Below are 26,000 nucleotides of genomic sequence, written 5' to 3'. Positions count from 1 at the left end.
TTTCGTTATTTGGTTGTGTTGTGAGCATTAGTAGCACGTGTTGTCAAATTGATTAAGTTGTTTTCTTAATTTGCAGTAGTTTTTTTTTCTATTTGCATCGCGTTTCTTTATTTGGTTGTGTTGTGAGCATTTGCAGCTTGTTTGTTGTCAAATTTATGAAGTTGTTTTCTTAATTTGCAGGTGTTTTTTTCTTTTTGCAGCACGTTGAGGTCTCTCGGCCAACGTAGTTTTGGCATAAAAGAAAAATCAATAATTTTGACCTATACAATATATTGTTGGCTATTGCTACAAATATAACTGTGCTACTTAAGACTGGTTTTGTGGTCCAGGGTCACAAATGTGCAACTTTAAAGTTTTCCTTGTATATTGCATTCAAGGAACACAATCAGTTCAATCAGTTCTTCAAGAGGAAGAAAAAACATGTAGAAAGTATTCTGCAGTGTAATGCAACCCACGCTTTCCTTTTCTGTACATAAAATGCGTCATCATCCCAATGGACAACTTTTTTGTTTTTTGTCCATGTGAAGTAGGTCTACAAAGTGCATATGAAGACAGCATGCACTGCATTACCTCATTATTCTCAAATTAGCGCGCAAAGTTTTTTGTTTCTCCTATTGGCGGGCAACAGTCTTTATTTAAATAGAGAACAATGCGGGGCACTATGGAAATGAGGTGCATACCAGGCATTCTTTCAAATTGGGTGGCCGGTTTTAAACTAGGCGGCAGGATGTGGGAAACTTGAGATAAAAGACTCACAGACCCATCCCCCATGTCTCTTGTCCTCTCTTTCCCGCGCAGATTATTGTTTGAAAGGAACTTGCTCTCCCTGTCTTCTGTATTTTCCCCGCCCTTTGGATATACGCCTAAACATCAACAAAAAAACTGATGTAAACCTATATTATGGGGGTTTCACACCTGGTCACTTCATCTTTACTCATTGTATAGTTAAGTAGTGAAGACCAAGTGTAAATGCCCTCAAAGACCTATAGTAATCTGATCACTCAGACTCCCTCAGGAGGTGGTTTCAAATACATACAAAGAAGCAACTCGGCCAAGTGTAAATGCATCTGCTTGTTCAGGCTTCATATGTAAACTTTACTCCTCCCAAACAAAACAGCATCAGTGTACAGAAGTTTGGGACACATGGATGAGAGACATGGATGGTGCAACTAAAAAAACTCAAAACATTAATTGGGATATGGGCTGAAGAGGGCATTTAAAGGGGTCATATGACGTTGCTTAAAATAACATTATTTTGTGTATTTGGTGTAATGCAATGTGTTTATGCGGTTTCAAAATCACGTTATTTTCCACATACTGTACGTTATTGTTGCTCCTCTATGCCCCGCCTTTCTGAAACACATCGATTTTTACAAAGCTCATCGTTCTGAAAAGCGAGGTCTACGCTGATTGGCCAGCTATCCAGTGCATTGTGATTGGCCGAATACCTCAAGCGTGTGACGGAAATGTTATGCCCCTACCATACTGTGATGCCGCGTGTCCCGGTGCGACGAGACATAACCAATAAAACCCATTACAAACTAAGCATTTGTTGCATCCAGTGGGGACATAATTACGATATATTATTATCTATATATATATATATATATATATATATATATATTATATATATATATATATATATATATATATATATATACATATATAAATTATACATTTTAAAAATAAATATGTAAAATCGTTTGTAATTTAATACAATGACATTCATACATTTTAAAGTGTGTCTTCAGTCTCCAAATAAGGGTTATTATTATTAACTAAAAATAAAACTTAAAAAAAAAATAAAGCTGATAAAATACAAAACACTAGATGAAAAACTTAAAACTAGACGAAAATTAGAAATGTTGCCTTAGCTACAAAAAAATAAGTTTAAGCACTAAAATTACGACTGGAAATAAATAAAAACTGAAAGAAACTGAAATAATAAAAAATAAAGGACTAAATAAAAATCTAAATAAAATTTTTAAATAAGTAATAAATAAATAAATAAATAAGTGATCTAAATAGCAAAAGAAAAACTAATTAAAAAAAAACCCTGAAAATATTATTCAGAATATTATTAAAAACTATATTAGTATATAAATAACAAAATAACACTGACCCAAATATGTTTTTAGCCTGCTATGCTCGTGCCATTATTAAAATTAAACCATTTGCTCAAATGACCTTATGTTTAGTTTTAAAACAGCTCTGTTCCATAAAACTTCACTCACGTTTTCCCTTCCGTTACCATTGTGACAAGTTTGCGCTTCTCAAAAAAGCCAGTGAGTCATAAAATTTTGCAGATTAATGTGTGTGATTCATAAGTTGGCTTTTGTGCTTGTGTGGTGTTTCTTTTTTTACCCAGAATCCTGTTTTTGTTCAGTTCAATCACAATGCTGGCGCTCCGTTTTGATGACTCAGAGATCTGAACTCTCTTCTAGATGAAGATATGCATGACTCCCCTGGAGAGCAGAAATGGAAAAATACTCAGAAATGGCTCGCTTTAGAAAGAAAATCATGGAAAGAAAATCAAATGCATAAATAAATAGAACTTCAAGGAATGACGGATAACCAAACGCTGTTTGATTACTATCATTCAGGCAGCAAATTAGAGTGCTTTATGCATGTCAGAATAGTGCCTTTTTCTTCACATCCACATTAAATCTTGTACATCATCTTCTTACAATGCACCGCTAGCCCCCAGCGGGACTCGCTCAGGCTGATTTAATAGAGCTGCGGCCCGCTATAATGAGTCACCTTCTCCATGCACTTCAGCGCTGATTATGGGCCACGCTTAGGTAAGAGTGAGAGGCGCTCTGAAATGGAGACGCAGTGGGGGTCTATGTAATATAAAGCTGTATGAAGGTATGACAGCACTGACGTCTATGGCTGCCTGCTCAGCAGAGGTGAGAGTGACAGCCACCCGGTGCCCCGGCTCATCTGACATGAATAGTGCTTGCGCTTTTATTAGCCCACGATGATAAAGACGACTCAAGTGCTAGTTTGAAACTTCAGATTCCATTCCTCCAGTGTGCAAACCCCCCTCTCCACCCCTGAGAATCTGATTGGAGGGAGGGGAACCATGGGAAAAACCATGAGTGGACTTCAAAGCCATGTGGGAAAGGCTACCGAAGAGCAGGGGTTTACACGGGGTCAACTTTCATGCCGACAAAAACAAGAGGTCAGAGGTCGCTGACATAGGCTACCTGTTTGGCATTCCATGGCCCTCCTTCAGGAAATGACCCTCACTTGTCTCAATTTGGGGGGCCACCTCAAAGCAGAGCTTGGCTTATGCATGGCCCAGGATTAAATCATTGTCTCTGTCAGGGCATGAGTGCCAGAGATGGGTGAGTAAATGAGATGCTTTTGCTTCTGAAATGTTTGTCCAGATTGTTTGGTCTTGGGTTTGAGCCTGTAAGAAAATAACGCCAGCCAACAGCAGAAGATAACGGATATGACTCATTCCATATCAAAATTAACATGCTGAATCATTGGAGGGCTTTAAATATGCAACTAAAATTGAAAGCACTGCTGTCAGTCCTCTCCATAGGAAAGGAAAATTACATAAATCACTTTAATAATGGTTTCTTCTAGACAGCAATAGGATCAAATGGAGATTTTTGATTGTTTCCTGCTCCTCAAAAAAAAATTTCTCTACGGAGAGCTCATTGATATCTCAGACTATGAATTGCCAAAACATTTACAATTAACATGAACTGAAATATTTTTCATTCAAATTTTCCAACTGTAAATTAGACTATGCTATAACTATAATTCATTTATGAACTTTATATATATAACTTTATATTATATATATATATAAAATTTATACTACTGTTAGAATGTTTGGACACATTTTTTTTTTTTTTGAAAGAAATTAAAACATTTATTTAGCAAGGATGCATTAAATTGATGTGATGAAAAGTAAAGCCTTTTACATTATAACACAAATTCTATTTCAAATAAATTCTGTTTAACTTCACCAATGAATGAAAAATGTATAACAGATTTCACAAAAATATTAAGCAGCACTGTTTGCAATATCGATAAAGTAATGTTTCTTCAGTATATTAGAAAGATTTCTGAAGTGAGACTGAAGACTGGAGTAATGCTGAAAATTCAGTGTTACAATCACAGGTATAATTATTTATCAAATAAATGCAGCCTTAATGAGAATAAGAGACTTCTTTTAAAACATTAAAAAACATTTAAAAAATCATTAAAACATTACAAACTACAATCATTTGAACAGTAGTTTATAAGACTTACTGCAAGCCAACTAATCATATTTTTTTTTATTTTCAGGGAATTTTCAAAGAAACCTTAGAGAAATAATGACTTTTCCCACTTTCTGCAACCTGTCAATCAAACAGATAGCTCCGCCCCAAACTCACACTACTGGTTGAATGTTGCTCTGTCGGGGCTGGTCTCAAACAAACAGATTAATGTTTTCATGGCACCACAGAGACACAGTGTTCACACTTTCTGTGAAAGTCACCCTGCAAATGGCTTTCTTGACCTAACCATAAATTGAAAGTATTTAGACAATTTAAAGAAATCACCTCTAAGTCTTCATATCTCAACAAAAGCAACCTTAAGCAATACAGTCTAAAAGTTCACATTGTCACATTATCAGCACAATAAAACATAGTTGTTGTCAAGGTCAGGAATGTCACTCTGCTTTGTGTCCCAGACAGTGTCCTATCAGTTAAGCACTCTTACACAAGCACTGGATGGCAGGCTTTCCTGGCCTGCCTCCCGTTTCAGCAGATCTGATGATAGCCCCTCACTACTGTAATGCTTTTAGTGGCAAATTACCTTCTGGAATTCAATTCAGTTCGAGATGGCCAGGAATTTGCTGAAGCAGTACTAGCGCATGTCGCTTCTCAGCACAAGTGCATTTGTCTGTGTGCATGAATATGGTGGTCACGTTTAGCTGGACACCAGAAACAGGTTAACATAATTATCCATTAGCAAAACAGATAACAGAGCACCCATCTGATATATCATCATCACATGGATATCTCCACGTGTTTTTCTCATCTGAAGTCTGTATGACTTCTGTTGTTTTTGTGTCCATCTCATTTTTAGTCAAGGGGATTTTTCCGAGTCATTTCCTCGTGATGATCGCGACCCAACTGAATCAAAACACAGACGCTGATCCGTCACCATTACTCAACAGTAACCTCATGGTAAAACCCCACACGAGCTGGGGGAGAGCTGTACACTTCCTCTTGATTTGCATCATGAATGAATCCAACTGTTTAACCGCCTTGCCAGGCAACGGCCAATCACTTTGTTTGGCAACAGGAAGCTTTGTGACCTCACCGTAGACAATCACAGTTTCAGCTCCCAAATGGAAAAAAACAGATGTAGAGCCTGAACTAGATTCATGGTCATTGTTTTTTCCCTTTGCCCTGATTAAGTGTTGTAATTTTAGAGTGCTTTGGATTTTCGAGCTGTTTTGACAAAGAGCAAAGTAAAACAGTGATCTATTATTTTCCGTTTCAACCTAAGAGTAGTTCCTTACTTTTTTATATAGGAACACTTGGAATTGATTTGCAGGGAGATTTTCTTATTTTATGAGGGCATATTATGTTCAAAACATAAAAAGAAAAAAATATGTATACTTGACAATCAATTAACTGAAATAAATCCTTCCTCTGAACAAATGTTTTTTTTTTTTTTTTTTAAATCGAATCAACTTAGAAACATACACAGTATTGTCGAGAAGATTATTATTATTTTTTTAAAGTTCATTCATTTAATAACTTAAAAAATACAGCAAATTGTGAAATATTATTATAATTTAAAATAACAATTTTCTATTTTAATATTTTTTAAAATGTAATTTATTCCTCTGATGCAAAGCTGAATTTTCAGCATCATTACTCCAGTCTCCAGTGTCACATGATCCTTCAGAAATCATTATAATATGCTGATTTGCGCCTCTAGAAATATTTCTTATTATTATCAGTTGAAAAGAAAGTTCATAAGAACAGTACTTAATAAAAAAAATAATATATATATATATATATATATATATATATATATATATATATATATATATATATATATATATATATATATATATATATATATATATATATATATATATATATAATTATGACTGTCATTTTGATCAGTTTAATATCTTTGCTGAATAAAAGCATTCATTTTCTCTAAATTGTTTTTTACTGAACCCAGACTTTTAAATGGTGAGTCATCTATAAATAACACAAAATAAATCATAACACAGACTCTCTAGAATACATTTTAATTGGCTAGTGGCTATATTAGATTAATACTGTTTGATGGAAGTCTTTTGTTCCAAGCAACAGCTCTGACTAAATCTTAAAATAACTAGACAGGCCTTGATTATATAATATCTCCACTCTTAGGTAACAGACAAATTCACGAAGAGGACCATTTGTGTCACTTTTGGTGATAAAAATGTTAATTTCCAACCCTGGTTTAAGTGGAAAGCGCCTGAATTTGAGGTTGAGATTTATGACTTTTATGTTAACGCTTAAATGTTTAAACTAGATCCTCAGGGTTGCATTTATTAATGTGAAGTTCTATTAGTTGCTGTTCTGCCTCTGACTCAACATGCCGCCCACCATACACATTCACAGCCACATGCCTACAAGCACTCACTCGAGTCTTCATCATCTATATAGGCATATCTTTCTTTGTCCAACGGAGCATGTGTAGACCTTAGGTGTTACCTTTAAGGAGGGTGCGAGATGTTTGTCAATCAATGGGTGTTCCCCTAACATCGTCAAAGTTCCTTGTAGTAAAATCCGACTGTTGCTTCTCCAGGACAGAAGTTACACCCAGCAGTCAAATATACATCAGAACAGCAGACGTCAATGAAAACAGTGCAGGCCGTGTGCTCAAGGCTTAAGAAAACTCTTATTGAACCTGGGAGGGAAGAAGCAGCTCTTGGTGTTGGAGATGTTAGCGATACAAATCGTTTATTCAAAGATACAAACCTTCATGATGCACGATTGATCAGGGCGGTGTGCCGCATAGAAAATATTGATTTGCACCAGCCGGAGCCATATGCATATCTTTAGGGAATTTCATTTCCTTAGGGCCATATTGACCTTGCTTTCTCTGTTGTCTGTGAGTGTATAAGGAAAAAGGAAGCACATACTGGGGGTAATGAACCATTGAAGCTTAAATACTGCTGCAGGGTCGAAAGAAAAAAATGCCTGTTCGCACTAAGAGTGGAAAAGCAAAACGAATCACACACAAAAGGTCTCTTCACACCAAGGGTGAAACGAAAAACCACTGCATTCATTCACATGCTTTAATGCATAATGTGACTATACGAATACCACTCACTTTAATGGAACATAAAAGTCATTTTTAAGCATAATAAGTATGTTTGTTCTTGGTGCGAGTGGGCTATAAAGGAATAGTTCACCTAAAAAATGTAAATTCAGTCATTATTTACTCACCCTCATGTTGTTCCTAACTTGTTTGACCCTAACAAATGAACATCCAATGTTGTTGGACCTCAATGTTTGTCCAGATATCTTCTTTTGTTTTCTGCAAAAGGTTTTAAACAACATGAGGGTGAGTACATGATGAGAGAATTTCCATTTTTGGGTGAACTAGCACTTTAAATGAGAAAATCTAGTAAGTGAACAGTCAAAGCAATTGCTTTAGCCAATTTATTTTCACAGTCCCAGGACTGCACATGTGCGACTGATCTTGCTGTTTAGAACTTGTCATCTGATGACTAGTGTGAGATGAAATGCTGTGTGACACAGATGCTAGCACTCTTGAGTGTCAGAGGAGTAGCGTTTGGAGTCGAGCTGAAGTTTGTGAAAGGGTCACTGAGATGCACGGGCCCACACGTGCCAGCCTGACACACTGGGCAAGTCACTGCAGAGCTCAACTTCCAGCTAGACGCCACTGTTCCAAGGAGCACAGAGAGTTTCTGCACTTTAGCATGATGCATGTTTTGCATGTAATTGAGGATCTCAGTTATGTTGCACTGAAATATCAACTTTGATGAGATGTTTCTACCAAAATGAGATACGACAGATGCAACAGTCAATTTTTGACATTCATAAATAAATTTAATGAGATTAAATGAATCTATACCTTGAGAGCATTTGGTGAGAAATATTTGAGATCATGTTGAAATCTAAGCACAAATCTGAACTCAAATGTGAGCACAGACTGAGACATTGCTGAGATCTTTTCTGATTTATATGACTTTCAAATAACATGCAATAAAAAAAAATCGATTTGTAAAAGTCATGGAAATTAAAACCATGCAATTAAATAAGTTTAATTTCTCAGTTAATAAAATCTGTAAAGTTAAAATCATGCCATTTAAAAAAAAAAAATCATAGAAATTAAAGTTATGCAATTAAAAAAAAAAACATACAAAAAATAAAATAATGCAATTAAAAATTGTGTTAAATAATTTTTTTTTAAATTAATAAATATCTGTAAAAGATAAAATCATGCCATTTCTAAAAAAAAAACTAAATGAAATTACAGTTTTAAAAAATTAATGGAATTAAAAAATGCAATTAAAAATTGAATTAAAAATATAAAAATTTGAAATTAAAAATAATGGAATCTAAAATTTCATACAGATTTCCACATTGTAAATAGAAATTATAAGCAGACTCTGCTCTTCAGTATTATACTAGATATTGCTCTTTCTCATTGTTAAAAATTATTACGTAATCATAAACATATGGAAATGGAAAAGTCAAGAATTCATAGTTTCTGATTTTATGGGAATCTTTAATGTGAAATCCCTGAGAAAAAGGCCCTACGACAAAATCTGAGCAGCAGGAGATTAATTTGATTTACATTTAATATCACTACTACCCAGCAGAAATAACTGAGATTATACAGAGAGATCTCATTTGGGATTTTTCTTTTTCTTGTCCTCTCTTGACACCGTCTCCAAGTGCCTGTCCATTCAAACGAGATATAAACACAGCCAGCACGCTGTTCTAACAATAGCAGGTCTAATTACATACACAAACACGGATTTAGAAGTTCCCCTTTTTCCTGTTATCCACCAATCTCCTTTTCCTCCCGCCCACTCGCTGAACGGAACAAAGATGTAGGAGCACTGGAAATTTAGAGCCCTGTCCGTGTTTACATTCATGACTGTGGACGTCAGCACGAGGACAGGCCACGCGGAGTGTGACACATCGACACAGACGAGAGCTTCTGTTGACTTATTAGTGGCATGGAGGATGCACATTAATGGAAGGTGGTGGTGGGGGATTAACTGTAAACAAACACATTGTTTACGGGACCTTGGCATTGACTGTGATGGAGATGGAGAAATCCGATCTGTTAGCACACGTCATGGCTGATCTCAGCCGGTTCTGTATTTTCTCATCTGATCTGACCGGAATGTCTCCGTCATCTCTGTTGTGCTTCTGACCTCACTGTTAAACATCAGCAAACACACGCCGGCTGATTCAAAACCTCTGCTCTTTTATGACGTCTTGTCATTTGAGGCGACAAATCATGCGGCTTGATGAAAAGCATGATATTACTTTTCTAAGAGATCAGGCTTAGCTTGCAGCTTTGCTGTTTGCTGAAAAGGGTATTTAAAAAATCCCAATGGTTGAATCTAGGGATCAGTGTATCATAGAGACAATGACTTTTGACTTAAGCCATTATGTAACCACCTAGCAATGCCAGCAAACACCTAACAACACCCTACAAACCATTCAGAACACTCTAGCAACACCCTAGCAACCATTCAGTACTCCTTAGCAATGCCTTATATACTATACAGAACACCCTGAATGTCATACATACCATTCAAAACACACAGGCAACACCTTACATACTATTCAGAACACCTTGGCAACCACCTCACACCCTAGCAACACTCTACAAACTATTCCAAACACCTTAGCAGCTACTTCAAAATCTAGAAATAATTTAGAAATCCCTAGTAACACCTTGTATACCATTTAGAACACCTTGGCAACCACCTCACACCCTAGCAACGCCCTACAAACCATTCAAAACCCCTTAGCAGCTACTTCAAAATCTAGAAATCATTCAGAAATCCCTAGTAACACCTTGTATACCATTTAGAACACCTTGGCAACAACCTCACACCCTAGCAACACCCTCTATAACAGAATACTTTAGAAATTAAGCAGAATATTATAGCAACACCCTACAATCGATTCAGAACACCTTGGCATCCACCTTGCACCCTAGCAGTGACCAACAAACCAGTCAGAAAACCTTTGCAGCTACTTTACAAAAGCATCATTCAAAAAGCCCCTAGGAACGTCAAACATAAAAAACAGGCGACACTCTACAAACCATTCAAAAAACACAACAGCAACCACCTTACACCCTAGCAACACCTTAAAACATTCAGAACACCTTATCAACCACATATAACACCCTAGCAACATCCTATGTACCATTTAGAACAACCGAGCAAACACCCTACAAACCATTCAGAAAACTTTAGCAACCATGTCACACCCTAGCAGTGCTCTACATTCCATTTGGAACACCCTTGAAACAGTGTAAAAACACAGAGTACATACAGATGTTGTTAATAGCATCCTACATACCAATAAGAACACACTACAAACCATTCAGAACACCTTAGCAACAGCCTACAAACATTTATAACACCTTGCCAACCACTTATAACACCCTAAGTACACCCTACAATCCATTCAGAACACCCGAACAACACCCTACAAACTGTTCAGAATACCTTATCAACCACCTCACACCCTAGCAACACTCTAGAAACCATTCTGAACAACATAGCAACCAACTTAGTCCCTAGCAACACCGTACAAACATTGAGAACACATTATCAACCACATAGAACACCCTAGCAACATCCTACATACCATTCAGAACACCCTAGCAACACCTAACAAACTGTTCAGAACAACTTATCAACCGCCTTACACCCTAGCAACACTCTACAAACTTTTAGAACACATCTTGTCAATTATATAGAACACCATATCAACATCCTACATACTGTTCAGAGCACCCTAGCAACACCCTACAAACTATTCAGAGCACCTTACCAACCACCTCAAACCCTAGCAACACCCCACAAACCATTCTGAACACTACAACAACCACCCCACATGCTATTCAGAACACCTTACCAACCATCTCACACCGTAGCAACACCATACAAACCATTCAGAACACCTTCCATTCAGAAATGGTATTCAGTGCCCTGAATACCATTTAAACCACCTCACACCCTAGTCTTTTTGAAGGTGAACCAATCAAAACATGTTCGCTATGGATTACAAATACTAGGAATTTTTTCAGGCCTACTCCAAAACTGAAGCTGCACATAAACAGTTCAAAAATACTGTTCTACATATTGCATTAGGAATGTTTCAAAGAATCTCAAATAAATATTTTAGTAACCACAAAAGTTAATCAAAGCACATATTTTCACCACAAATGGTATGTTGTTCTAATCTAGTGAATATTCAAAACAATGACTGTCATCATTCATCATTTTAATAAATAATAAAAGTCTTTTGATACTTCACACGTGCTATGGGTGTGATTTAGGTGTGTTTGAGATCTTGAATACAATCAAAAAATTACCTTTGGAAACTCCTTTAAGACCTCCCTAAAGACATTGTATACTTCCTAAACTGCTTTCTGAATTCAGATGATCATGGGATGGTTTTGTGCTTGTTTTACTGCAGGTTCTTGCGCACTATGCAATGTGCTTCTGTTAAACAGCTGCTCGAGAGAAAGAGGAGAGTTTGGCCTTTGCTCTGGGGCAAGTTCTTACCATGTATGAACTTTCTGTCTCTTCCACACTCACAGCAAGTTTGATCAGATTCCACATTCCAACACATTCTGAGGAGGAGAGGGTAAAAGAGGAGAGTATTTAGCCCTGTAAAGGATTATTCAATTGTTGATAATTCATGCACCTATAATGCAAGTGCTGTTAATACTGCTAAATAATTTCTCTGATTGATGATGATAATGTCTGTCTGTTACAGTCGTGCATCACAGCCTAAAGTCTAAACAGATGTGACAGATCACCAGTGTGTTAAAGAGGTGATAACATGGAGCGATCATTTACATACTCACTCAAGCGATGCAGAGGTGAAACAGACAGATGTTTGGATTTGGCTCTGGGGATCCCTCAGATGCATATCCCCCAATTCATACCAACACACTAAAGCAAAGCTGTGTGAAACGGCAGAACACTGAATTTTCTGCCTCTCTTTCTACATAGGCTATTGAAACTAAAAGGTCCAAAATAGCCACACACACACACAAACTATATTACTATAAAAGTGACAGAAGTAGTCCATTTCTGAAAGCATTCAGTAGCTCTGGAGAAAAAGATCAAAATTTGAATCATTATTCACAGAAATTATTTTCTTCCACTGTCCTCATCATGATCATTACATCACAAATGGGCTCATTAACATATGACCCACCCAAATTTACATATCAACTCAATATTCAACACCTTGGCAGCTGATCATAGCAGACATCATTTACATACAAACTTATACATACAAATACTTTACAATATCTCTGTTTTTAATGCATTTTTTATCAAATAATTGTAGTCTTCAGTATTCAATTCAATTAAACTCAAGTTTAAAATCATTGCAAAGCAACTTTACAGAAAATTAAGTTTCTACAATATTTAGTAGTAGCTTATCAATGGTGACTGTCAGTTTATGTGCGTACGGCAGAAATATTCAGAAAAATCAATTAAAGACGTAAACAAACAGACGATTAACACTATTAACAGCAATTATGCAATCAAACTTATAGCCAAATGTGGTAGTTTTGTATGTTGTTTCAGGGTTAGCATCATCTGAGGTCCTCTGAGGGGTTGGCATCATCTATTCTCAGGTGTTCTGGATCCAGACTGAAGCTTGTGTAAATCCTAGTTACCACAGGATGTAAATTAATAAATTAAATGTAAATGTAATGCGCATTTGATCAGATATAACTGCAGTCCAAAATTATGAGATGCATTATTTAAATGCTTGGCCAAAGAGATGTGTTTTTAATCTAGATTTAAACAGAGAGAGTGTGTCTGAACCCCTAACATTATCAGGGAGGCTATTCCAGTGTTTGGGAGCCAAATGCGAAAAATCTCTACCTCCTTTAGTGGACTTTGCTATCCTAGGTACTATCAAAAGTCCAGCGTTTTATGACCTTAGGGAGTGTGATGGATTGTAGCGTGGTAGAAGACTAGTCAGGTACGCAGGAGCTAAACCATTAAGGGCCTTATATGTAAGTAATAATATTTTGTAACTGATATGGAACTTAATAGGTAACTAGTGCAAAAACTGCATTTTGGACTACCTTTAAACTTGTTTATTGAAGATGCAGGACAACCACCTAGCAGTGCATTACAATAGTCCAGTCTACAGGTCATGAATGCATGAACTAGCTTTTCTGCATCAGAAACAGGTAACATGTTTCGTAGCTTGGCAATGTTTCTAAGATGGAAGAATGCTGTTTTTGTAACATGGGAAATATGGGAAAAAGCTGCTATCTAATATAACACCCAGATTTTTGACTGTAGAGGAAGTAACAGAACATCGGTCTAGTTGCAAATTGTAATCTACAAGATTCTGTGAAATGTTTTTTGGTCCAATAATTAATATCTCTGTCTTATCTGAATTTAATAGGAGAAACTTATTGGTCATCCAATCTTTTACATTTTTAACACACTCTGTTAGCTTAGATAATTTAGAAGTTTCATCTGGTCTTGTTGAGATATATAGTTGAGTATCATCAGCATAACAGGGGAAACTAATCCCGTATTTTCTATAATAATATTACCAAGGAGCAACATATATGAAAATAACAGGACCTAGGACAGATCCTTATGGCGCTCCAACCTGTCCTCCAACTAATACGCTCATATAGGTCGTTTGTCCAAATCCCTGAAATACCACCCATCAGAGCGTATACTACAATTGCGCCCCTATCGGCAAAAGGTCGTTTTCATATTAATGTTTTGTACTCTTTTATTTGCACTGTGATTTGCATTTCATGTAGCTCAGTGGGTAGATTATTGCATTATACCTTGATATGCTATCATGGGTTCGATCCCAGAGAACGGACGTGCACGTAAAATGTATATGCTCAATAAATCATAATTTAGCATGATTTCTGTGAGGGTTAGGTTTAGGGGGTGGGGTTAGGTGTGGTCATTCGAACGAATAAGCCACCTAGTAAAATATGTACGAATTACTGTTAGATCGGTGTAAAAAGTCCACACATTGCATTTAAATAAACGTGCGTTTTGATTGGTAATGACGTTATACGTTATTTCATGACGACAGACGCAACGCGATACTGTCATTATTTTTACGCCCGCTAGAGGCCGCTTAACTTTAAAACGTAAATATAGGTCGTAATAAGGTGCTTGCACAAACCACCTATATGGTCATTTTTTGTTGGAGGACAGGCTCTGCACTCCATATTTTACTGGTGATAAATGAGATGACTCCCCATTTAAATAAACAAATGTTGTAGCGATCAGACAGGTAGGATCTAAACCATCTTAAAGCCTGCCCTTGAATAGTTTTGTCATCGATCTATGAGTATGTCGTGGTCTATGGTGTCGAATGCAGCACTAAGATCAAGTAAAACTAGCAATGAGATGCAGCCTTGGTCTGACGCAAGAAGCAAGTCATTTGTAATTTTAACAAGTGCAGTTTCTGTGCTATGGTGGGGCCTGAAAGCCGAAAATCTTTATAGAGATCTTTTTTTTTTTTTTTTTTCAGGAAGGAGCACAATTGAGCAGACACAACTTTTACTAAAATTTTAGACAAATGGAAGATTTGAAATGGGTCTGTAAATCAAAAGATAAATATCACCCAAAAATTAAATCAAAATAAGAGGCTTAATAACAGCCAGCTTGAATGGTTTTGGGACGTGACCTAAAGATAACGACGAGTTAATAATATTTAGAAGCGGTTCTTCTGCTACAGGTAACAATTCTTTAAACAATTTAGTGGGTACAGGATCTAATAAACATGTTGCTGGTATAGATGCAGTGATAAGTTTATTTAGCTCTTCCTGTCCAATATATAATATATTTTGTAAATATATAAATATCTGTTTAGTCTTGCAATGTTAACGTATGTTTCACTTAGGAGGAGTAAGCATAAAGTAATTGAATGAGGTGCAGAGAGCTTGAGTAAGCAGTGACATTTAAAACAGCACAGAGGAAGCACTTTAAAATATGTACACACACACACACATTACATACTATGTGTGTGTGTGTGTGTGTGTGTGTGTGTGTGTGTGTGTGTGTGTGTGTGTGTGTGTGTGTGTGTGGACCTGTATCTATATGCATTCACACACACACACACATATCTCTCTCCAGCACGGGACTGTTGTAACCACCAGGGTGTTATCTAGTTCAAGTTCACAGTGCTCCTTGTTCTTTTGACACGCAGGTGAATAACTATTCAGTCACACAATTGTGTGTCACCCCCGAGTTCCACAGAAAGACCTAGAGTTTGGCATGATACAAAGTGTACATGAATACCAGAAACACTTTGTGCTTCCCTCTTATATGGTCTTACAACAGTGCTGGAAGGAGAATTTCAGGACACTCCAAGTATGGAGGGAACAGTGTGTCCACTGATTTGATAGGAAGCAAGAACAAGCCATCAAAGCCCACTGTTCTCTACACAGAACAGATACCTGGAGTGTGTGCTTGAGAAAAGACTAGGTGTTGGACCTGGATTGAATCTGATGACATTTTATACATGTTCTATGCTTATTTGGGAAAAAAAAAAAAAATCTGTGCAATGGATTTCATCGTGGTAAAATGTGTTAAAGCAGAGCTCAAAGTACTACATACCTTGTAAATGACAGGTGTTTGAATTCTTTAAAGTAACTTGAGAGCAAGCTTGCACAACATCAGTCAAGAAGTGACATGATTCAGCAAAATCAGTGGAGGCAGTATCCAGTATTAACCAGTATTTCACTTAGGGTGTGTTTATACCTGGCAGGTTTGGTTCAATTAAAACAAACTCCAATGAGGTTGCTCTTTTAGTGTGGTTCATTTGAATAAGTGTGAACACTGTTATGTAAGATGAATCTCAGTCTGCTTCCAAATGCACTCTTGGTGTGGTTCAGTTGAAATATGAACACAACACGGAACAAAGACTTCTAAACGAATAAGATGTTCCAAGATGCGACCCTAAACACAAGAATGCTCAAGCATACCTGGTTACTAAAACACCAAAGTTACTACAGTTAATATTAATACGGTACGGCTGTATTAATTATTATACACCATTGACATCGAATAGTATTTGGCATAGACTTTAACCATTTTAATCAGTACGACATCAAAACCAATCCTATTTACTCTAAACGAGCAACTGGTCATATCATGAATAATTCATCAGTGCATGTCATTTCTAAAGATCCATCATTAGGCCTTCTCATATTTTAACCCCTGCAATCACCTGACCTCATTCTGGTACTGAACGCCCACTATGAGCCAAACAATTCCAGATGTATAAAATGAAGTCCCACCCAACATTTGTCTTGCTGAATATCCATCATCACGCGAAAAATAAACAGGCTTGTGAATGCAATTTCACTTTTGTACTTTTAATAGTGAACAACAAATATGCATTTTGCTTCTTAATAAAAGAAACTTTAATCAGATACAAACGTCATACCGTGTGTAATCCCACAGAAACTTGTGGAAATGAAACGTAACAGCGCTGAATGTAATCATCCTGAGAAAAAGTCTTTCTCAGTTTTTCTAAGAAATGGTGGCTTATTCTGCCTTTGATTCATTAAGAAACAAGTCTGTATGTTTAAAAGAAGGAAGTCTGGTTGAAACTGACCTTAAGAGAACAAAGAGCCCAGAGAGCCTCCAAAAGGAACCGTTAGCTGATTCACACACCAGTCTTTCCCCTATCTAATCACTCTCCTCCCTAATGTCTGCGGGGAATGCTTCGTAATGATACAGTGTCCAGAATAAAACCTCCTTAAATCTCTAGCACATCACTCACTGTTACTCACTATTATGGGAAAAGCATGTGTAATCTTTGTACGGATGCCAGTAAATGTCATTGCGTTGATTCCTTCATCCTTAAAATTCCTGAAAAAAGATAAAGACCAACAAAATTACTTGACAAGCACAAGTTTTCTTTCCTATGTCAATGTATTTCCTATTAAAAGAATTATTAGTTGAGATATAAGTGATTATTACATTTTATTATCCATTTATCTATTTTTTTTTCTGTATATACCTCACAGCCACAACCCATGGTTTGCTAGTTGCTCGTTGGTTGCAGGGGGAGGGACATTCTTATTCTAGAGAGCATCTGATTGGGTGGAAATCTGTGTAGTGCAGAATGAGTAACTAAGATTTTTGCTCTATTCTCCTGGAAGACAAAGAACATTTTAGGAAATGTTTTTATCTACTAAAAGTTAACTTTGTCACTTGGGGACACTAAATGCAGTAAATGGCCTGAGAGTAAAGTAAAGTGAAGTGAAGTAAAATAAAATATCAAATTTAATAAATATAAAAATAAATTTAATCAAAAATAGCTCTCAATTTAATGAAACAAAATGTACTTTGAATTAAGTTTATTTCAATAATTAAACTCTCTCTCTCTCTCTCTCTCTCTCTCTATCTCTATATATATATACAGATATTGCATGGTTACACTGAATTTGGTGCTTTAAAAGAAATTATATATATATATATATATATATATATATATATATATATATATATATATATATATATATATATATATATATATATATATATATATAGTTTTATTTCTTTTAAAGCACCGAATTCAGTGTAACCATGCAATGTCTGTTGAAATCTGTATATCTGCTAAAAGATAATTTTGTCATTAAGGAAAACATTATATACAGCTGATGACCTGGAAGCTAAAAAAGATGGAGTAAACACTCAGATAGATAGATAGATAGATAGATAGATAGATAGATAGATAGATAGATAGATAGATAGATAGATAGATAGATAGGTTAATTAATTAATTAAATTAATTATTTAATTAATGAATTAATAAAAATTTATAATTAAATTAATGAATTAAATAAATAAAAAAATAAGTATATTCTCATTTTAATTGCATAAATTTTACTTTTAAAGGAGTCATCGGATGCACATTTTCCATAGTTTGATATGATTCATTAGGGTCTTAATGAAAAGTCTATAACATACTTTCGTTATAATTTCTCAATGGTAGTGTAAAACAACACCCATTTTACCATGTCAAAAACAGCTCTGTTTACAGCAAGCCGTTTTGTTGCATGTTCCTTTAAATGTTTATGAGCTCTGCTGACCCCGCCCCTCTCTTCCTAGCTGCTCTCTGAGAGACTGTAAACTTTAGCCACATTCATTGTGAAACTTGCTAACTAGCACATTATTAGGGAAGGTGATTTGCAAAAAAAACAAAAAAAAACAAAACAAAAACATCTTATACTCACTCCTTCTGTAGGTGAAGCTGCATCACGAATGATTCACACGAACTTAGAGACATTAAGGTTAATCAGGGGCACATTCCCTTCAAAAACAAAGATGATCCACCGCATCTTCAGCAGCTCAGATGTCAGGAGTAAATGCTATGTTCATTATTACATCCGAAAACAAAACGCGTCAATCACATCTGCTATTCCGTCTAAACAATGGCGGACTGATGACAGCTCACTCAGGGCGGAGCTGTGATAAAACCAAAGACTGACGCCACTGTCAATCAACAATCATGGGAGGGGCCTGTGCAGAACTATGTAATTCTGCCAAGAATCTGAGATCGGCTTGATATGAGAAATGGGTTTGGATTTATCGAGATTTTAAAAACCACTGGGTGGATTTTTATCATTATGGGTGGTTGTGTACACACATTGCCAACACACATTTCAGTTCAAACAACATGTAAAAGTTCATTTTCCATCCTGATGACCCATTTAATTAAATTTAAAGCACTGAATAGTCTAACCTCCTGCAGAAAAATGTATGTATCTCTGTGAGGAGTTGCATTTAGACATATAGAAATATATATTATCACTACTTTAAGCCTGTAGCAGCAGGTATCGCTTACATAAACTTGTGACATTCTGTTGCAACAATTACAGGATTGGGAAGAGTTGCACAATGCGGCCTTGCTGATTTATGCAAATCCTAAGGAATCGGGGCAGATCTACAACAACATGGTGACAAAACCAACGCGACTCACAAGGGTGACACAACTCCATTGTGCACGTATGCAATCACACTGCACCGTTCACTGTGATAATGATGAAACAAAATATTAAACATCAGCAGAACTGCTACATTTAAAGGGCTTCCAAGGAGAAAATATTTGCAAAGTGGCATTGAAGTTTTTTTAAATGCATTCCATTCAAAGTTTTTGACCTTGCATAATAAAAAACAAAACAATACGCTTTTATAGAACAGAAAGCAGACTGAAAAAGGGAAGAACGTGGTTCCCTTTCCTGGGGAATGTGGTTGAGATAACTGAACTGGAATTTAGTGTGGGTTAGAGCCGTGTCACAGTGACATACTAACTGAGCAGCTCATTCACAGCGAGTGGAGTTTGAGCTGGGGGAAGTGACTCTATGAGAAGAGGGGAGAGGGGGAAACTTCCCTGACTCTGTAAACAGCAATGACTGTTAAACAGCTGTGAGGTGCACTTAGCAACAAACCCACGTTTTATCGTGCTCAAAGACACCTGCACTGGTCAGGGCTATATTAAAAGGCCATTATGGGGTTAGATGCTGGGATGAGTCATCTGGGTCAATATGGATAGTAAACACACGCACACACATCGTGTACCTCTCACGGTTACGCACAACTCCCTGCTGTAGATACACCAAAACAAACACAATTGTTTCCAGTTGCACAAGCGTCTATCAGATGATAGCACCTGTAAATTCAGACCAATCTGAGTTTGTTGCATTACAGTAATGAGAACCCATTTTTATATATATATATATACATAGGCCTATGCTACTGGCCAAAGTTTGGGGTCAGAAAGACTTTGTAATGTTTTTATAGCAGTTTCTTATGCTCAACATTCATTTATAGTAGTAATGTATAATTATATATATATATATATATAGTAACAATGTATAATGTCTTTATGGTCTTTTATGGTCTTTTGACCATCACTAATTTATCCTTGCTGAATAAAAATACTGAAAAAAAAGTAAAAAAAAAAAAAAAAAACCCGATCCCAAACTTTTGAACGGTAGGGTAACATTGATGATAATTTCAGAGTAGTGTGTATAATTTAAAAAATATATATAAATTTTTATAAAAATGTTACAATGCCAAAAGAGAGAAAAGAAATTGATACATCAAATACTAACCTAATATTTTCATAAGACAAGCTATACTGCATCATGTTTGATCATGCTCTTTTGTTATTGTTATTGTATGAAAAAGTGCATCTTTAGCAATTTGCTAAAAACTCATTTTGTATTCCACAAAGTGTCAAGACTCATATGAGGTGGGTAGATGAGCTTAGAAACTTCAATTAATCATCTGCATAAGAAATGTTGGACTTGATTTTTAGCAAACTGCAACTCTGCAAATCAAACTGCAAATCTGATGGGAAATGAATGAGGAATGAGCATGACACTGCAGCCCATTTATGTGGCATTTAAAAGAATTCATGGTGGGGCTGTGAGAAATTTACAAAATGCATGTGGGGAAAAAAAAAACTGCATAAGTGTGAAAGAAATGCATGAGAAAGTGTGCACAAGGCTCCTGTCGCTCCTTCATCTGATAACAGACTTCACCTGTGGGCTCTGCTCCACCCCAAACAACTATTTTACTACTCATGGTTTCATTAAAGAGAGAAAAGATGTTCGTATGGATTAAAAAAATATGGGTACAAACATAAAAGCAATCACATGCTGATGCATGTAAAAATGACAGAACACAATGAAATTCCACACCTGAGAATGCACACATCAACTCATCTGTCACCACAGGCATGCAAGCTAAAGAAAAAATCTCATACAGTCAATACAATCTTCAGATATGAGTCATTAGCTCTTTTCCAAACTTATGCTGCAGACATTAGCAGCCACCTCGTAAGTCCCACATATGGGATCAGTTTAGTGCAGTTTACATCGGCTGCATGATGCTAAGCTAATGCTGCATTCCTATACACAAACACACAAATATTGGGCAAATTTATGCATTTCTGTGTAATTAATCATGAAATTTACTAGCAGTTTAGCAGGGAAAATTGTTTCGACATCAATTGTTTCTATTTTTTTTTTCAGTGAGGGTTTTGGAACTGTTTCAGTTCAATGTTTACATGTGACACTACTGTGAAGAATCCATTTCCAAGAATATTAAGGATATTGTTTATGTTTTATTTAAATGTTCTGGGACATTTGTATGCCAAGAAAAGACAAACAACAACAACAACAAAAAACGTTTGTTTGAGAAGAGTCACACCTGGAGGTGGGGTGAGGTGAATAGATGTTTCAGGGCGTTTCCGTGACTTTCGGCGGGAACAAGAGCAAGTTGTACTAAAATGAAAGTTTGACACATGCTAGCACAGATCCCTGAGGGCGCGGTGAGGAGCTGCACAGGTTGGGTTGTAAATGTCAGATCAGAATATAAACTAAATGCGTTGCTCAATGCACCGCAGAAAAGATCCTAGTGCAAATGAAAATACTGGAGTCACATAATAGGTCACGCCTTTGATATTTGTGGGTTATGGGATTGTGTGCTATGACGCACCAACGATTGGCTCATTAAGTAAATTCATACAGATTCTTGCTGTGACGTACAGGAAAAAGGTTTGAAAAAATGTTGTTGAAATGCTACTGTCATAACAAATCAGCATGCCTAGAGGGCAACATTAAAATTAACGACCATCCCTTGTAGGCGGCGGCTGAAAATTAATTATAATAAAACATTCAAATTGAATACAAAAATAATTTATTCATTTATTTATTTCATATTTTTAAAATAATTTCATTTTTTAAATATATATATATATATATATATATATATATATATATATATATATATATATATATATATATATATTATATATACATATTTTTTTTTTTTTTTTTTTTTTTTTGAAAAGAACTAATCTTCTAGTTGAATATATGGTAAAATGTAATTTAAGATGACAAAACTGAATTTTCAGCAGTCATTCCTCCAGTCTTCAATAATAATAACAATAATTATAATAATAGTAATATTGAAATAATATAATATAATATAATATAATATAATATAATATAATATAATATAATATAATATAATATAATATAATATAATATAATATAATATAATATAATATAAAGTCACGCTGTATTGGGTAAGATAAACTTTAAATTAAAACAATAAAACAACAATGAAAGACAAAACAATTAATGAAACAACAAAAGGTAAGATACAAAAATATTCTAATGAATCAATTCTTCAAACTGATATCATATTAAAACCTCAAGTAACTCTCAAGTTAAAAAAAACACCCTAAATTTAAATTTAACCTAAAAAAAGATATATTTAGAAAATAGTATATTATAATTATATATAATAATATATATATAATTATAATTAGTAATGCATACTATTTCAGTTCACTCATGATCACATGTTTGCCATGTATAATATATCAACAAAGCACTCTGTGACCTCTCGCCTCTTTTATTGGCTCATAACCAATAAAAATTTGGCGTGATCGAACCAGCATGTAAACATAAGCCATGTCTACGGTAACAGAGTCAAAGAGACGCACGCACTCGGAGCTTTGTTTACATCCTAGCCCCTCTGCTACTCACTCAACAGCCCAGCCGACACTTACACAGAAATTCAGTGGAAGTCATAGTCCACTGCTTATCTCTTACTGCTTCACTCATTTTCACTCTTTCTGTGTGTCTCGGGTTCCAGGGAAGCAAGAGAACGTTATGAAATGCGACTGGGGGCTGGGAGTGTATCTCTGACCATGTGTGAGGCTTCAGGCGGCTGCTCCCTGTGCAGCATTTCAATGGAAACGCACAGGGCCTTGAAAGGATTACATGCTCCACACAATCTGGTGCAAAACAACTGGCAAGTGCTTTCATTCAGAGGAAGACCTCAAAAACATTTTTCTGTAGATCAGTAGTGCAACGGCCAAGGTTACTGATAACACAGTGAAACATTCTTGGAAAATGTCAAAACCCCTAATACAATATACTATATTATTTACACAAGCTAGACTAACAACCTTCCTTCACCTCTACTTGTCCTTTCTTTTTAATGGCTATATACTACAAAGGTAACCGCCCACTGTTTTTTATAGTGGCTGTGGTATTTTTTCCCCATTCATTTTCTTCATTGTGATTAAAAAAAAAAAAAAAAAAAAATCTACATTTAAAATAATAACAATGTTAATAATTAAATTAATTTATGAGGGAATTAACTACTCAACCCATGAAATGTATTAAATGACATACTAGATCAAATTAATAGTATTAAATAAAAACAGTTTTATACTCATTCATTATAAGTATTAGAACAATATATTTTAAGTTTATTATAAAACTCAAAGAGCTGGTAAGTCGGTAAGAGTTTTTAAGGTTTTTAAAGTCTCTTCTGCTCAACAAGGCTACATTTATTTGATAAAAAAATACAGTAAAAGCAAGAATATCGTTAAATATTATTACAATTTAAAATAACAATTTAAAATACATTTTACGCCAGTCTTCATTGTCACATGATCCTTCAGAAATCATTCTAATATCAGGTTCTAATATCATGTATATATATATATATATATATATATATATATATATATATATATATATATATATATATATACACACACGCATAATGTTTAATTTAAATTGTAATCTTTTGTATTGTAAATATCCTTATAAATAAAGAATTATAAATATCCTCACTGCCACTTTGACAAATTTTATGCACTCTTGTTGAATAAAAAGTATATTTTTTTACATAAAATAACATTTTATATATATATATATATATATATATTCACAGTATATAATTATTACACGGCTCTGTGGAATACTTGATTCTGATTGGTCAGTCGCGACATTCCGAGGTATGTTATCCCTGGATAACAACCTGTAAAAGCTAATAACACAGGCTCATCCGGGTAACAGCAGTCGGCGCTGTACTCTTGCTTGAACTATTTTTTTTCTTGGCAGAAGCTTTCGTTTGTTTAGCTAATAAAATATTAAAACTTGATTCAAAATGGTGTACAATTGTTTAATTATGTCATCCTGGTATCGCGGACTCGCTCTCGTTTCATACAAACCCAGCTGCTGCCATTTTGCTACAATTGTTTTGTACGCTGTAATGGATTATAAGAGAACTAACAAACTGGTAAGGTTTAAAAATATTTTCATCTTAATTCTTTTATTGCCTTAATTATTTTGTGGTGAAATGTCGTGTAATACATGGTTTCCCTTAAATGTCCGTTTAGTTTGAATTTGCCGCTTGCTCGCAACTGCTGTCTTCACGGAAGCTTTGTGTTCAAATATTTAAACTCAAATCAATGTTTTGCATCTTATTTTTTACTTATGTAGCAAGTATCCGCTTCGCGTCAGTGTCCTGATCACCCTGTCAGGGTTTATTCTCCGAGAACAACCGGCTGGATGTACATCATCCCCTACTTAATAAACCCTGGAGTTCACGGTAGGTCTGTCTTGGCTAAATCTAATCTATTTCTCTATGGAGAAAATGAGTGGCTCCAGAACCCTACTGCTGCTCTCAGGTCTTGTTTCTCACCTCTCCTCACACTCCATTACTCTCAAATGCCGTCAGCACAGAGGCACAGCGGTGGCAGAAGTGAGTTCTTAGAAATCATTGGTAGGTGATCCATTATAAGCTGGAATCACGGGCTGGAACCGCTAACATTCTTTCTGAAAGAGATCACTCCAAGCCTTCTTCTAACCCTGCACAGCTGTCTCCACAACCAAACTCCAGATAAGTTTTTTTTTCCCTCCATGAAATATGCAGTCTGAGTCACTGTCTCTGAATTCCAAGGTTTGGTGGAGCAGGACACACGCCAGGCTCTGGTTTTGGGTGTTGCCCAAATGCATTACCGTAAGGGACTAATTAGCAGGATTGGGTCATTTTTGCTATGCAGTACATTTCCATTTCACGATTTTAATATATTGGATTCAATATTAAACTTAAGAAGGTGATGATGGAAATCATAGTTTCTTTTATCCAAATAAATTGAATATTTTTTAGACATTACAGAATTCAAAAAGTAACAGGAATCACCCACTTTCGTCGTTTGAAAAATAAATGTGGGATTGGCAAATGGGAACGCTTATATTTAACCGTTGTGTCTTTTAACCTAATGCACACGAATTAAATCATCATCGAGGTGAGCTTCTATTTCTATTTGTAGCACAACAAAACAATTACCGCATATTGTGACTGAAAACAAAAGGTCTGCACAAATAGGTCAAATTAAGTTATTCATAGATGCAGGACTGAGAGCTATTTGGGGGGTTCCACCTGTATAAAGAAAATCTGCATTAATATGAATGCATATACACTGCACAACCTAATGCACAGAACCAATATCTTGACATATATTCGCATGTGTTTACATCCAAAAAGACAAGAAGGGGTTATTAGAATGTGGCATGCATATGCAAAGAATTATTAAATTAAATAAATATATTAAACATAAAACAAATACAACTAAATTAATACATATACACTTAAAATTGTGTGTATTTCTTTATAATATAAATTTACTATTCAAAAGTTTAGGGTTGGTAAGATCTGTCAAGGTTTTTATAACAAGTCTCCTTTGCTCACCAAGGCTGAATTTATTTGATCAAACATACAGTAAAAACAGGAATACTGTAAAATAAAATTACTATATAAAATTACAGTTTTCTATTTGAATATATTTTAAAATGTAATTTATTCCTGTGAATTTTCAGCATCACTACTTCAGTTTGTAACAATG

The 26,000-nt window shown here is 35.5% G+C and overlaps 1 long non-coding RNA gene across 2 annotated transcripts; it reads right to left on the bottom strand.

The window, feature by feature from the left end:
- Nucleotides 1-205: 205 nt before the first annotated feature.
- Nucleotides 206-12,619, bottom strand: LOC122138222. 2 transcript variants are annotated; one of them, XR_006155401.1, is made up of 6 exons: nucleotides 11,816-12,619; nucleotides 7,470-7,560; nucleotides 6,999-7,129; nucleotides 6,732-6,927; nucleotides 2,365-2,465; nucleotides 206-863 (listed from the first exon to the last, which is right to left on the bottom strand). It is a non-coding gene; the product is annotated as an uncharacterized LOC122138222 (long non-coding RNA). The 2 variants fall into 2 exon arrangements; XR_006155400.1 differs by lacking the exon at nucleotides 206-863 and having other exon boundaries at nucleotides 2,061-2,465.
- Nucleotides 12,620-26,000: the final 13,381 nt, after the last annotated feature.

Source organism: Cyprinus carpio, chromosome B8 (genome assembly GCF_018340385.1).
Source record: "Cyprinus carpio isolate SPL01 chromosome B8, ASM1834038v1, whole genome shotgun sequence".
Taxonomy (NCBI): domain Eukaryota; kingdom Metazoa; phylum Chordata; class Actinopteri; order Cypriniformes; family Cyprinidae; genus Cyprinus; species Cyprinus carpio.
Note: the sequence above shows the minus strand (reverse complement) of the source record. Positions and strands in the feature narration are given on the sequence as shown.